At 43.1% G+C, this 15,198-nt stretch overlaps 1 long non-coding RNA gene across 1 annotated transcript in view; it reads left to right on the forward strand.

Moving 5' to 3' along the window:
* The window catches only part of LOC310747943, a 109,310-nt gene that overhangs the window by 33,388 nt on the left and 60,724 nt on the right, over positions 1–15,198 (forward strand). The window lies entirely within an intron of this gene.

The raw sequence follows: 15,198 nt of genomic DNA on the forward strand, positions 1-15,198 counted from the left end.
GAGAGTTCCTGAAACTAACTTTTCCCTCAAAACTTGTTTTTATGCTTGAGTGTCAATTTAAGCAGCGTTTGTCTTTTCTAAGAGTTTTGAAAATAATAACCACTTCCCATCAGGGTTCCTCTAAAATACCTGAAATAGAGAAAACGGGCTTTGATTTGGCTGCATTACAAGAGGTGTTGCAAATCAAGAAGTTAGGAAGTGCAGACCACTTCATCAAGCTCACAGAAGCATGTTTACCCAAGGAAGGGGCTGGTACCAAGTAATCAGGCAGATTTGTGGAGGGCAAGGCTGCCCATGGTTACAAGCCACAAATGCAACATGCTTCCTCTAAGGTCAAGTCAGTGTGCCTCTGAACAGTGGGCAATGGCAGCAAAGGCCTATTGTCTCCTTGACCTGCTATTAGGCTTCTCATATGCATCTGGATGGCCACTAGGAGAACAGGATGGGCCACTGCCCTGATCCAGCCAGGCTCTTCTTGTGTTTTAGTGCAGAAATAATAATAATAAAAATTAATAATGATAATTAATTATTTATACCCCACCCATCTGGCTGGGTTTCCCCAGCCACTCTGGGCAGCTTCCAAGAAAACACTAAAATACAGTAACCTATTAAACATTAAAAGCTTCCCTAAACAGGGCTGCCTTCAGATGTCTTCTAAAAGTTTGGTAGTTATTTTTCTCTTTGACATCTAGTGGGAGGGCGTTTCACAAGGTGGGTACCATTACCAAGAAGGCCCTCTGCCTGGTTCCCTATAACTTGGCTTTTCTTGCACAGAGGGAACCGCCAGAAGGCTCTCAGTGCTGGACCTCAGTGTCCGGGCAGAACGATTGAGGTGGAGATGCTCCTTCAGGTATACTGGACCGAGGCCGTTTAGGGCTTTAAAGGTCAGCACCAACAAACCCACCCACCTCTTGTCCCCCCCAAAACAGTACTTCTGTCTTGTCAGGATTCAACCTCAATCTGTTAGCCGCCATCCATCCTCCAACCACCTCCAGACACTCACACAGGACCTTCACCGCCATACACCAAAGCAGAGGACTTGGATGGATCTTTTGCAGTGACGCAGGATAAGAGAGCATGCTTGCAGCTGCTCTATTTTGATACTATTATTTAGTGTAGTCTTTGTGGTGTGCAAGGTGTCATGTAAACCCTGCAAGAGAGTTGGTTTCCGGACTCACAACGCAGCTGTAACATGGACAGAGCAGAGGAGTGGACAAAACTAGTTGGCAGCAGATTATGGCCAAGAGGTGAATTTATAACAATTGAGAAGTGTTCATAGCTAAGCTGAGATTTGTAGACTTTAAGTTCATGTATTTTGACTCATGGCTGTACAAGCTAAAACCCACTAAATTTCTTTGCCCATACAGCTTCCCAGATATTTGACTAAACATAAATTCAGATGAATGGAAACCCATAGGATTGAGTTGCCATATGTCTAGAATTTCCCAGACACATGTGGAATACGGATGCCTCTAGCAGTGTCCAGGCAGAAATCAGTTTAAAATATCCGGATGTATGGCAGCCTATGTTGGCAGTGCTGTTTTTGCCGATTTTCCATAAAAAATAGCTCAAAAACGGTGGTGGTGGTGGTGGCAATTTTGCCAAAGAAAGGCCAATAACTTTTCTATCTGAATTTTTATTGTCTAAAATATGACAACCCTACTGCCAGGTATAGTTTGAAAGGGAGCAGCAATTAAATGAAGTACCAAAATTATGGAAACAGGACATTTCAGATAAAAGCCAGCGATTATATAAACTTGATCGCCACTTAATTTCCAAATTTCGGTATACTGAATGTGTGTTTAGAAATAGCATCTCTCTCTCTCTCTCTCTCTCTCTCTCTCTCTCTCTCTCTCACACACACACACACACACCCATACATTTTATAACGAAGATTTCAAAATATGATTTAAGAACAAAATGATATGATATAAAATCAAAGATGTCTCATTCAACAATGACTTTACCTGGAATATTCCCGTTAAAGCATTTTTCACAGTATAAGAGCACTATTCAATCACAAAAGCAGTTAACGGCACAAAGCCACTAAGGCTATACAAGGGGTAGCACAAAGTCCCCCATATGCATCTTCATTTCACAATTCAATGGCGTGGTGATTGCTCCTTTAAAAGGTGGTTGAAGCTTCTTTTCCCCACGCAAAAGAGATGAAAGGCAACATATGGGGCGGGGGAGGAAAAAGAGGCCCTACTTCTGTTGAGGTACAATAATGACCACAGTAGGGTGTGTATGCCTGAACAGAGCATTTAAGATAACTAGATATTTCTCCTTTCTTTTAAATCAAAGGGCACCTATCCTTAGAGATCAAGCTTCTTCTGAAGTTATTCCTTCCATCACCACCAAAATCATGGCAACTGCATAAAAACGTCTGCCTTATCTTTGTTCCCCTGGCTAGTACTCATTCATGATTTGTATGGATTGTGTACATTTGGAGAAAGAGTAGAGTCCTCGTTAGATTAATGCTGTGAGTTGTAGCTCCGCCCAAAGAACAGAATCCCAAAGGAACACAATGGTTCTGTACTTAAAATTCTAAAATATTAGAACTGTAGAGTTAGATGGACCCCAAGGGTCATCTAGTCCAACCCCCTGCAATGCAGGGATGAATCACAGGAAAGCATCCTGAGGTTATGGAGCTTACACTCTTCAGAACATATGCCTTTAAAAATTAAGTGTTGGTGCTTAAGCAATGCTAGGGAAAAGCAAAGCTATTCACAGGGATTTTCTTGCAAATATATTCAGCAGTGCTGAAAACCACCGTCCCTTTTCCGTGTTTCTCTGGGGCAAAAGTGTTCCCATCATCGTTTACATCATCCCCATTTGCTATCACTTCCACTTGCATTCACTTGCACTTGGTGATTGCTCTTGGTACCAAACAGGAACTTAAATTGTTCAATAACATTTTCTGCAATTTTCAACCTCAGAATCAGGAGAATGTTCAGCACACCCCTAAAGAAAAGATTAACTTCTCCATTCTAACAGTTCAGTACAGTGGTACCTCAGGTTAAATACTTAATTCCTTCCGGAGGTCCGTTCTTAACCTGAAACTGTTCTTAACCTGAAGCACCACTTTAGCTAATGGGGCCTCCCGCTGCTGCCGCTGCACCACCGGAACACGATTTCTGTTCTCATCCTGAAGCAAAGTTCTTAACCTGAAGCACTATTTCTGGATTAGCGGAGTCTGTAACCTGAAGCGTATGTAAGCTGAAGCATATGTAACCCGAGGTACCACTGTAATTACTGTATCTGTTTTTACAGTGACTAAGTCAAGAATGAAATTAAAGAGCCTTTCTAGTCTAGTTTTATCTTGACCGTCAAAAGCAGAGAATTCTAAGAGCTAGATTTAGCAGCACACCTTCAACTGGCATGTGGCATTTCTCTGAAGGGCTCCAAAAGGGCCATTCTGCATGCCCCTGCAGGGGGCACACCATAGTCTGGTAGTGCAGCGGCGCCCAGGATGTCAGGTAGCCAGGGATTAGCCTTTCTGCAGTGCTCCTGTGAGTTCCCACAAAAGGCTGAGGCAAAAGTGCCAACGAGCAAAATATTGGGGGACCCAGGTGAGCCCGGCCCCACATAACTGATCACATGACATGGCACACATAGACCATTTGAATGGCAATGCCCTTCAATCTGGGGGAAGGTAGCCCCCTCAAAAAAATTGTTGCAGAGACAAAGGGACCTCAGCCACTAGGAATTGGCTCCTTTGGCTGAGCGATCTTGTGGGATCCCATGAGGAATCAGGTGGCCAAGGGCCATTTTGCCCCACGAGCTTCCCCACCTACCTTTCCTCAGTGCTAGTGCCTCACTGGGTTGCTTGGGTCACTGGGAAACAGAACCCGAAAAGGAATTTTATTCCCAACCTCTGGGTTGCGAGTCTCTTGCCTTTCCCTTTGTGTGTGCATCTATATTGTCAAGTGCTCTCATGCTCTTGTCACAGCTATGCGCAGAAATAACATGAGGCAGGATCAAAAAAGTAGGGCCCTGGGAGAAGCTATGATGCAGGCATGCCCTTAGCTTAATTGGGGCCCAACCTTGTCTACAACCTTCCCTGTTTGGCCAGCAGGATCTTGGATATTTGATCTGCACCATGGAGGGACCCAACACTGATCATCTCCCATGGGTGGCTGGGGTATATCCCAACCAACAGGAGGAATGGCACTCCAACAAGGCCTGGTTGGAATGAAGGCATGATTCCCACCCTACTGCCATGCCAACCCCACTTACCTGCAGCATAATGAATAAAATTGTGGCAAGTTTTCACCCAAGACAGTTGCCTGGTGTGTATTGTTCCCACTGTACCCACGAGCTGCAAATCTGTGATTATCCCACGTTTGGAAAAAGGGACAAAGCATCAAAATAAAATGGGCGAAAGCCTAGCTTCATTTGGTGAGCATATGCACCAGTGGGTTAAACGTTCCCTGGAGAATCAAGCCAGGCCTCAATTCAGGTATTTTTAAATATAACTTCCAGTACAGCGTGGGGCTGCTTATTCTACTCTGTGCAGAGCGACACCAACTGCGGCAGCTTCTAAAGAATTCTCAATCCTCTCATAAAATTAAAATGTAAATTAGAATACGAACACTATAAATAACAGTCCTGCAATGGTGGAAAATGCAAACAAACAGATTTGCCAGATGTTAGCGGGAAACATTTTCAATGTCATATTGAAGAGATTGGTTTTGCCTTCCCTACAGAATTAAAACTTGCCGTAAAATGAACTCTGGATGACTTTTCCCTAGCTTTGTACATATCCCCAAGCAGCGCAACTCGAAGTCTATGTGGAAATAGAATGGTGATTAATCTAGTGTTCTTTATTCTGCATGAAGAGTTACTTAGAAATACATTTGAAATACGTGGAAATCAGTCCTTCCAGAGGCTATCGGGATTCTAGGAGGACAAAAAGTGTGTGTGCTGATGAAAACAATGATGAAAATATCCCAAAGGTGAAGACAAGCCCCCACATCTGTCAATTATCTAACATCATAATGACATCAAGTGACTGACAGCTGTCAATGGTGGCCCACAGGAGTGGGGGAGGTAGTTTGAAAGGCTTGCTCAGTTCTGTAGGAAGCATTGCACACAGGGCAGAGCAAGCTTTGCAAGCCCTGTGATTGGTACTTGGGGGAGGACTAAGCACAGTGGTTGCCAAGTCTTTTCTGCAGTGCTTTGCATGAACCCATTAATCCATTGCCAGGAGCCTGGGAAGCACTGCAAACTCCTTTCAGCCAAGCCCTGCCCTTGCCTTCCCCACAACTTGGCCCACCTGACTGCTTTGATATGTGGAACAGGCAGCGTTACAGGTGCCAAACAATATCCATGCTATACTGTAAGAAATCAATGTTTTCATGCAGCAGGACCTAACACTTTGGAACTCGTTGACAATCAACATCAGGCAATTGCCTTTGCTGCAATCTTTTTGATCCTGCTTAAAACATGTTTGCTTAGGCAAGCCATAGATGTTGGTGCATTTTAACCTCTTTTTAGTTTATTGCTGATATTAATGGCTGTTAATGAACTGTTTTTACTGGTAATTTCAATATTTCACATAAACCTCTTAGCGGTTTCGTTACAATCAAGAGTTATATAAATTTTGTTAAATAAAATAAAATTTAACAATTCCCTCAGGTGGGCATGGCATGCATGAAATGGCCTCATGGACCAAATCTGACCTGCAGGCCGGTGGTTCCACATCCCTGCTTTTAGCCCTCTTCAGGGGCTAATATTTGGCAGACAAATTAACACATGAGAAAGTGGGCTGGAGGACACCAGTTTCTCCACCTCATCCCTTTCATGACTTGGACAGCAATTGACTGCAGTCGGGAACCATTCTGTACAGATGGAGGCTCCCTCCATGTTTTAGGAACCTGATGAAACCTGTAACTGCCCATGTGTACACACTGACCAAAACTGGGAAAGAACTCATTGCCAATGTCTTCTTGACAAAAAGTGACAATCTTACCATAAGATATGGACTCTCACTGGTAAATAGGAACAGTTGAGGGTGTATACTAATATTCCCTTAAAGGATGGATAAAGAACTTGCAGCCCCCTCACAGGCTGTTGGACTCCAACTCCCATCAGCCCTAGACAGCAGAACCAATGGCCAGGTGTGACTGGAGTTGTCGTCCAGCAACTACTGGAGCACCAAAGCTTCCCCATTTGGAATATGTGATAGAAAATATGAGGGAGCCCTTTCCTCCCTGTTCTGCTCTCCTACTTCTTTCCCCCTAACTTGTGACTTTATTATTGAACACGTATGAAAAACCATTGTAAAATATACACATATTAAAAGGGAGCAGCTGGGACTGTTCGCAATATATTGGCAGTGGAACTAGTGTGATGGAATAAGTATTGTTGACATACAAATGGCCTCATTTATATTTGGCACTTCTTGGCGACTGTTTTCCAGGCCTCTGAGTTTTGTTCTAAACAACTGAACCAGAAGTGGGAAATTCCTCTGCAAATGCGTTCTAAGCAAATAATATGCACAATTTAGTCACAGTTGAGCACTCTGTGGTTTTATTGTTTCCAGGGATGCAGCACTTAATTCTGTTGGTGAGCACACACACACACACACACACCTTGCGCAAGACTTGTATTTTATTGCAGGTATATTTGGCAACATGTTGTTGACACAATATCAGGGCATTAGTGGTGGATTTATTCTGCATTAGTTTGTTCTGATGTCATTGCCCCAGTGCTACCACATTATTGCTGTACGAAGGGAAGCAACAAAGGTGGAAGAAAAAGAAACCAAAATATCTGTGGTATAAAAAGTTCCAGGATTTCAACAGGAAGTTACAGGATATGCACTGATGGGAAATAAAGCAGAGTGACTGCCCCAAAACATTTGCAGGTGCAAATGTTTTGGAAAATGGGATTGCTATGAATGATAGTTTGTGCTCACGATGCTATCAGGGCTATCACAAGTGTGCAATAAAAAGGATGTCTGGAGAGGTGTCCTTTTTATGGAATAAATACATATCTGATAACAATATGCAGTTCTGGTAAAAAAACAACCCCAAAACATGTTGCTTGCCCCCTGTCAGGAGTTCAGCCTACACTTGAGTAGGACCCTGGCAGAGACACATGTCTGACTGGCATGTTCTCTCCCTCCTGGTCTTTCATTGGGGAGCTTCCAAAGCTTTCTTCAACCCGAACATCACAGTGACCGATGCCAACCGACACCAGCACATTTAGGGATCCGCAGAGTCTTTGCTGCTCATGCGTGACAGACCTCAGCAACTCAGCATTTTGGTTAATCTACTTTATTTACATATAAACACACTCGGAGCACTGCAACATGGCTCCTTCTCTCACTAGCATCAGACAGCAAAGAGAAAAAGAACAAAGGACAATAGTCCCACTTCACAGAACACAGTAACACAAACATCCTGTCCCTGTCACTTCCCACTCTGTGGAGGCAAAACATATACCATCATGTGAAAGACAACAATCCTATGACTGCATTCATGGATCAGGAATTCTAACACACACACACACACACACACACACACACACCTTTGAATGTTTCACAAAGCAAAACAAAAATCCTTTTTAGGTGTTTAGGTAAAGTGCATGAGCTCCACCTCCATCTCCATCTCCATCACCATTTCTCTTGCGGGGAAGTGGGAGGCCTGCTCTACTCTTGCAGGTTCCTCAAACGTTGATTTTTTCAGGATTCTAAAAGGAATAGAGAGCATCTGCCTCTTGTACTTTTCTAAAAAACCATTTTAGCTAAAGGCTCAACAAAAAAATCTACATAAGAGTAAACTCCAAAATTAATTAATGCATATTAACTCCTCATTTTTCACACTGAGTAAGTTGCCCCCCAAAAGCCCCACTCTCCTGTTTCCAATATATTTTTGGTGTGGTTGTTTTTTTTTTAAAGAAAAAACTCTAATTAAGATGTGAATAACTTGTCACCTTAATTTCATTGGGACTTAGCAATGTGATTAGGAGTTGGATGCTAACTAAACCTGGACAAACCTGTTGGGAGTTAAGGCAGGCTATGTTGGCACTTTAAATAGAAGTGAAACCAGCACCAGCATCTTTTACAAAGATGACAAAACATATGCTTCTTCCCTGAAGTTGCTCATGAGTCATACTGAAGTTTATATCAGGCTATCGAGAACCAAATAGAGGAGATGAAAATCCCATTACAACGTGTTCTGTCACTTCTCAAAGATTGTTTAAAAAAAAATGTTCCACAGGGATCCAACTATCTCTCATATATATATATATATATATATATATATATATATATATATATCCATTAACTTCAGAAGCATGCCTGTAGCTTAGTTGTGCTTCTTAACCGAGACTGTCTTTGCTGCCTAAGACGAAAGGGGAATAGGAGCGGCAGGATCTGGACAAGAAAATTGTATCAGCTGCTGTCTTATATTTGCCAGTGACCTTGGCTAATGAATGGTGGCATGGATGACTTGGTATCTCCTCCTTCTGGAATTGCCATTATATAAGACAGTGCTGTTATCCCCAGATTCCTTTGCAGAGTTCCATAAATACTTTAGGTGCAGTGAGCTGAGCTGGCCCTTGAATCAATTTTGTATCACTGAGTCTTTTAAGGTCCGGGTAGAAAAAGCCATTGAAGCAAATAAACAGATTGATTTGGTAGCCCTTAGAAAACAGGAGTTTAATGCGGGCAGACTGGTGGGGAGGGATAGGAGAAGGGTTGCTTTGTCTTTCGAAATGGAGTCTACAGATAAGTAGCTGTCTCAGCAAAAAACAAAAAAACAAAGCCCATTTCTCCTTTCTGCTGGCTGATCAGATTGACCCTACTGTTAGGCAGATGGAGGTGACTGCCTCAGATAGCAGATGCTAGGGGGCAGTCATGGCAGCTTCCCAACCATTCCTCCTGAGCCCAGTGTGAGAGGTCAGGGCTGTGTTTGCCATAAGCATGTCCTGGACCCCTGTCCCTCCGGTAACTGCTGTCCTCATATTTGGTGCAGGCCACCATCCCATTACTAGTACTGAAGTAAGATTCAACTGCCAATCCCTTTATTATTATTATTTACATTTTTATAAGTTTTCAGTTATACAGTGATATCATTTCCCATTCTTATACAGTGATTATTTTGGACTTCCCACCCAACATTCCATGACAGTTCTTTGTGCATCTTAATTAGCTGCATATACAGTAATAAAGGTAAAGGGACCCCTGACCATTAGGTCCAGTCGCGGACGACTCTGGGGTTGTGGCTTTCATCTCGCTTTATTGGCCGAGGGAGCCGGCGTACAGCTTCCGGGTCATGTGGCCAGCATGACTCACCCGCTTCTGGCGAACCAGAGCAGTGCACGGAAACACTGTTTACCTTCCCGCTGGAGCGGTACCTATTTATCTACTTGCACTTCATGCTTTCGAACTGCTAGGTTGGCAGGAGCAGGGACCAAGCAACGGGAGCTCACCCCGTCACGGGGATTCGAACTGCCGACTTTCTGATCGGCAAGCCCTAGGCTCTGTGGTTTAACCCAAAACTCCACCCACGTCCCTATATGCAGTAATACCTCCACCTGATTTTCAACCTTCTCATATCCTTTATATTGTCAACTGCTTGTCAGAAGAATTCCCCTATTTGGAATTTGTATTTAAGTTTGGATTTTTGTAAATATTCCCCTAAATACTCCCACTCACTCCTCATCTGTTTATCATCTACATTTCTTATTTTGGATGTTGTATTTGCAAGCTCAGCCTATTCAATGATTTTGTTTAACCATTGTTCTTTCCCTGGGGTCTCTCTTTGTTTCCAGTATCTTGCGAATACTATCCTTGCAGCTGTTGTAGCATATAGGAATAAGTTATGGGCCTTTTTGGTAATTCATTCCCAATTGTACCAAGAAGGAATACTTCCAGTTTTTAAGAAAATGTAAATGTAAATTATTATTTTTAGCTCATTGTACACCATTTCCCAAAATTCCTTTGCCTAATTGCATTTCCACCATAAGTGGAAAAATCACTTTTTTCAAATTCTGAACCTTCTTGAGTAAATCCTTTTTCCTTATCTTTTTGAACTTCTCATTAGTTTGGAAGTATTGAAACCAGTCCAGTATCCAATTAGAAATCTTCTGTCTGTCTCTTAGTTTTATGTTGCCCCCTTTGTAATCAAGAAGATATTGTACTTTCCCCAAGTCCTATCCATATTTTTCCTTTTTACTGCTACAGCTTCTACTGGTGAAATCCAACCAAGGGTCTTTCTTTCTAAAATGTCTTTATGTGTAGTCCAGACCTTAAATAGACTTTGCCTAATCATGTGGTTATAGAAACCCTTGTGAGCCCTGTTTCTTTCCTATCATAGATATGCATACCACCCATAGATCAGATCAGCCCAGATTCAACTGCCAATCTATTTGGCTTCTTTACATGGAATGGGGGCCATTTTGTCTTTTGACATATGCATTAAAAATGTATTGAGCCAGTCCTGGTAGCTAATTCATTTACAGCACAGTCTTGTACATACCTACTCAGAAGTAAGCACTTATCACTTGGGCTGCACTTGGGCTGTAGACTTACTTTGGAATTAGCTCATAGAGCCCAATGGGACTTCTTAGTAGACATGTATAGGATTGCTGTTGCTGGCATCCATCTTTCTTGAGAGACAATGGAGTGCAGCTCCAAGGGTGAAGTCAAACTGCTGGAGAATCACAGCACCTGCTGTGGCTGCAGAGACCTGTAACTCACAACTGCTGCCTCCCATGTTGTTTTTGCTGTGTTAGCCACTCCGAAGTGACTTCTCTGGAGGGCAAGGCTGGGCAGTGTGTATGGTGGTCCTGGGCTACGCAGATGACAAGACCCCTTCACAGTAGTGCTGATGTGGTCCAAAGGAAAGCAGAGCAAAACATTTGGCACCAGCTTGGCTGCAGGAGTTGCCGGAAGGTGGCATACAAGATGCCATCTAACCATCTGTTGCTGGACTACAACTCCCATCATCCCTAACTAGCAGGCATAGGGGCTAGGGATTATGGGAGTTGTAGTCCAACAACAGCAGGGAACCCAAGTTTAAGAAACACTGGGCCTAGACAAGCTAAGACTAGAGCTGGACAGCAGCAATCATTAGGCCATAAGCCTCACTAAACCCAGTGGGGCCTATCTTTTAGCAAACTCACAAGCATTTTGCAAGGGAATCATTTTTCATTTGTATTTATTTATTTGTGGCTGAAAGACTCAGACTACGGGTTATGTAACAAAAACAAATAAATGCATAAAAAGTAACTTCTGAAATTAACTAACACACATTTAAAATCCAACATTGGCACACATCCAACCTATACTCTTAAAGCACTCTTATACCATACTAAGCTCTTGGGGACATTGTGTTACGGAGACTCCTAGTAAAGCAGTATATCGGAAGTTCAAGTTGTTTCACAAACTTCCAAATGGCTATAAGCAAAATAAATAAATAAAGTGTAAAACCTAAGGTGTGATTTTGCAGCATGCCAAGCAGAAGCTATAAAGAAGATAAAACATAAATAGCACTGTAACTCACTTCCAGTCCAAGAAAGATTGAAGTATATGATGCCTTTCCCCCCTTACTTGTTTACTCTTCTTAAAAATCATAAACATTCAATTTGTGCACAGCATCTAGTTTGGGACGGTGCCTTGGCTACGGCTTCTTTTAACTACAGCTACAAATCTGTCTATAACAATGGCTATGTGTATCTTTTTTTAAAGTGTACCTTGCAACACTGCAGATAAAAGTAGCATTTAGGATGCAATCCTATCTATCCTTGCAGTAAATCCCTTTCAACCCCGGTGGGAATTTGCTTCTAAGTAGCATGCAAAGGATTGTGGCTGCCGGTGAGTTACAGCAGGCACTGCCAGCTGACCAGGGAAGGGAAGAAGAATGCATGGATCATGCCATGCATCTACACTTTGCAAGCTGCCTTGAACATTTCCTGATGGAAATGCAGGGGGAGGCTTTTAATAGTTTATTAAATACCATTAGCTGAATATGAAATAATATTAATGCAATTGCCTTTCAGTTATAACAGCAAAGGCAATAGGATATTTCCCTGATCCTTGGAGAGGTTGTGGGATCCCCTCCCCGCAAAAACCACACTGGAAAGAATTCAGCTACTTTCCCCTTCCTCACCCAGGTAAACCAGTGAGGCCAAGGCTCCTACCCACCTGTGGCTATCCTATCATTCCCCTCTTTCTCCCACCCACAGATACTTTCTCTTCCTTACAGAAGAGTAAGCATCAGGGTTGGAGAGACATCTCTGACCCTACCATATGGCTTTCAATCTCTGGATCAGTTTGTCGTATGATCCCATTCTAATACCTGCCTTCGTATCTCTCTCCCTTTAAATTGAGGGTGGGTTGTGTGGGTGGGAATGCCTTGTTAAAACCATGAGGATCTGCACCTTGGATCAATGTTTTTAGTGCCATGGTGGCACTAACAACTGCTAGGTATGCGATTTCCCCTCCACACTATTCGTGGATTCAAGATTTCTACAAGGCATGTCCTCCAAAGCACATATCACATTGGGGCCCCATCTGTGTTATGTGGTTTTGGAGGAGGGGGAATTCTGTGCAAAAACCATTATGATCCCTTGCGCACAGGAAGGAAGACCTCTTTTAAGCTGCATGCATAACATGCGTACATTGAGAACACATTTAAGGCACCCTCTTCCCCAAAAAACCCCCCTGGGAACTACAGTTTGTTAAGGGAATTAAAGCTTTGTGAAGGTAAACTGCAGTTCTCTGGATTCTTGGGGGGGGGGGGCTGAATGTGTTTTAAATGTACGTATGTACACAGCCTAAGATTAGGACTGCCCCACCACACAGCTGCTACCAAACAGAGGACAACCTGCTGTAAAATAGGGCATGGCCATCCTAGGCATTCCATATAGGGCTGGAGGAAGGAAGTACCCATGACAGTGTCCTGTTCCCAGTTGATTAACAATTGGGTTTGTTTTTGTTTTGTTTTTGTTTTTTGTAGTATTTATATCCCGCCTTCCTCCCAAGGAGCTCTAAGTGGCATTCATAGTTCTCTTCCACCCTATTTTATTCTCACAACAACCCTGTGAGGTAGGTTAGGCTGAGAGACAGTGACTGGCCCAAGTTCGCCCAGTGAACTTCACTGCTTAGTGTGGATTTGAACCCAGGTGTCCCAGGTCCTTTTTCAACCCTCTAAATACTACACCATACTGGACTTAGTATACAATAACTGATCAGTAGCATGCAGCTCATGTATTTCTCTACGGTTTCTTTAAATAGATGACACCCTTGCCTCCCAATGATTCCCTGGCATCGAAAGATTCCAGTTTGAATTTTAGCTCCCAGTTCCTGGCAGACAAACAAAGGGAACATCCGCATAGTGGTCTGACAGCCTGCGGTAAGAATGATCAAGGCAACAACCGGACTTTGAAATAGGTCAGATTCCCCCCTCCCCGCCGCCACCGCTCTTCTGAGCAGCAGATGCCACAGTGCCCTGATCCAGCAAAACGAAGCCCAGAGCAAACCCTTGCAGCAAGCTTCATGTTTCTGTTAAAACTTAACACAGCTTTGAAATGGAGATGATCAAAAGTGTTGAGTTACATAGCCCTCTAGTGGCCACACTAATTCCACTGTGCTTGAGCAGTGTGTGTGTTGATATTGATTTGATGGTGGGAAGGCGGGGGAAGCAAGCTATATGAAGGCTAGACACTGAAGCAAAGTTTATGTTACTGGCAAAGACACAATAAGAAGAGGAGTTTGTATTTGATATCCTGCTTTATCACTACCTTAAGAAGTCTCAAAGCAGCTAACATTCTCCTTTCCCTTCCTCCCCCACAACAAACACTCTGTGAGGTGAGTGAGGCTGAGAGACTTGAGAGAAGTGTGACTAGCCCAAGGTCACCCAGCAGCTGCATGTGGAGGAGCGGGGATGCGAACCCGGTTCACCAGATTACGAGTCCACTGCTCTTAATGGTAACAAAATAAAGGGCACGATGCAAGGTTTCTCATAATTCAACAATATGCAGGAATCACATTTTATGTAAATGATGTGTACATGACTTGGAGTATGGAAGACAAATTGAGAAGATATGGGGGAAATTCTAGGAGAGGGAAACAACAGTGACCTTACTGTGGGTGTCTGTTATAGACATCCAAACCAGACTGAAGACTTGCATGATGTCTCCCTAGAACAGATTACCAAACATTCAAAAAGGAGAACTGTAGTTGTAGTCATGGGAGACCTCAACTTCCTCAGTATCTGCTGGAACTCAAACTCTGCCAAGAATTTAAGGTCCAACAAAATTCTCCATTACCTCACTGATAATTTGATTTCCCAGAAGGCAGAAGCAGCAACTAGGGGGTCATCTAGTCCTCATTCAGGAGGACTTGTAGACTCTCCTTCACTGGAGTTTTTTAAGCAGAGGTTGGATTGGCCCTCTGTCGGGTATGATTTAGCTGAGATTCCTGCATTTCAGGGTTGGACTAGATGACCCCTAGGGGTGCCTTCCAACTCTACCATTCTGTAATTCTGACAAATTTCCTTTTTCGTTTAATGATCGTTAAAACATGTGAAGCAAAAAAAAAAAGTGTACAGTATTCACATTTTGGGTTTCAGCTTAGAGTTTCCTATCCTATTTTAATTGCTTTGCCTCCTTGGAGAATTGCCTGTTAATTAACGGTAGATATTTAATTTTCTCCCCACAACCATAATTTAACTGCTTCTTTTCTTGAATCCTCTGTGACCTCTTCCTTACCAACAGAAGTCCTAAAATAACTGGTGATTGGTAACAGGCAAACTGATCCTACACACCAGTTATATATGGGACAGAGATGTACCAACACTGTGCTAGTGGAGCAGGTTATATACCATATCCGTCTGGGAGGCAACAGGAACAGTACAGAACCAACAAACACAGGGATATAGCAGTTCAGGGTTGGAGGGGGCGGGGGTTGATGACCCATTACTATTTCTTCAACAGGTTCCCTGTCTCCAGTGTTTTAGAACCATCCAGTCAGCACAAAAGGGAAGCATTTTAGCCAGTGTTCCTAAACGCTCCAAAGGCAAGCGTTTAGGAACACTGAAAACATAAGGCAAGTCCATTTCAAGAGAATGGGGTGCAAATTCTGGCACATCCTTCAAACTCCCTGCCTGCTCCTCCTCCTCTCTCTCTCTCTCTCTCTCTCTCTCTCTATATATATATATATATTACTGTGGTACCTTGAGTTAC

Source organism: Podarcis filfolensis (genome assembly GCF_964270895.1).
Source record: "Podarcis filfolensis genome assembly, chromosome: 1".
Classification (NCBI taxonomy): Eukaryota; Metazoa; Chordata; class Lepidosauria; order Squamata; family Lacertidae; genus Podarcis; species Podarcis filfolensis.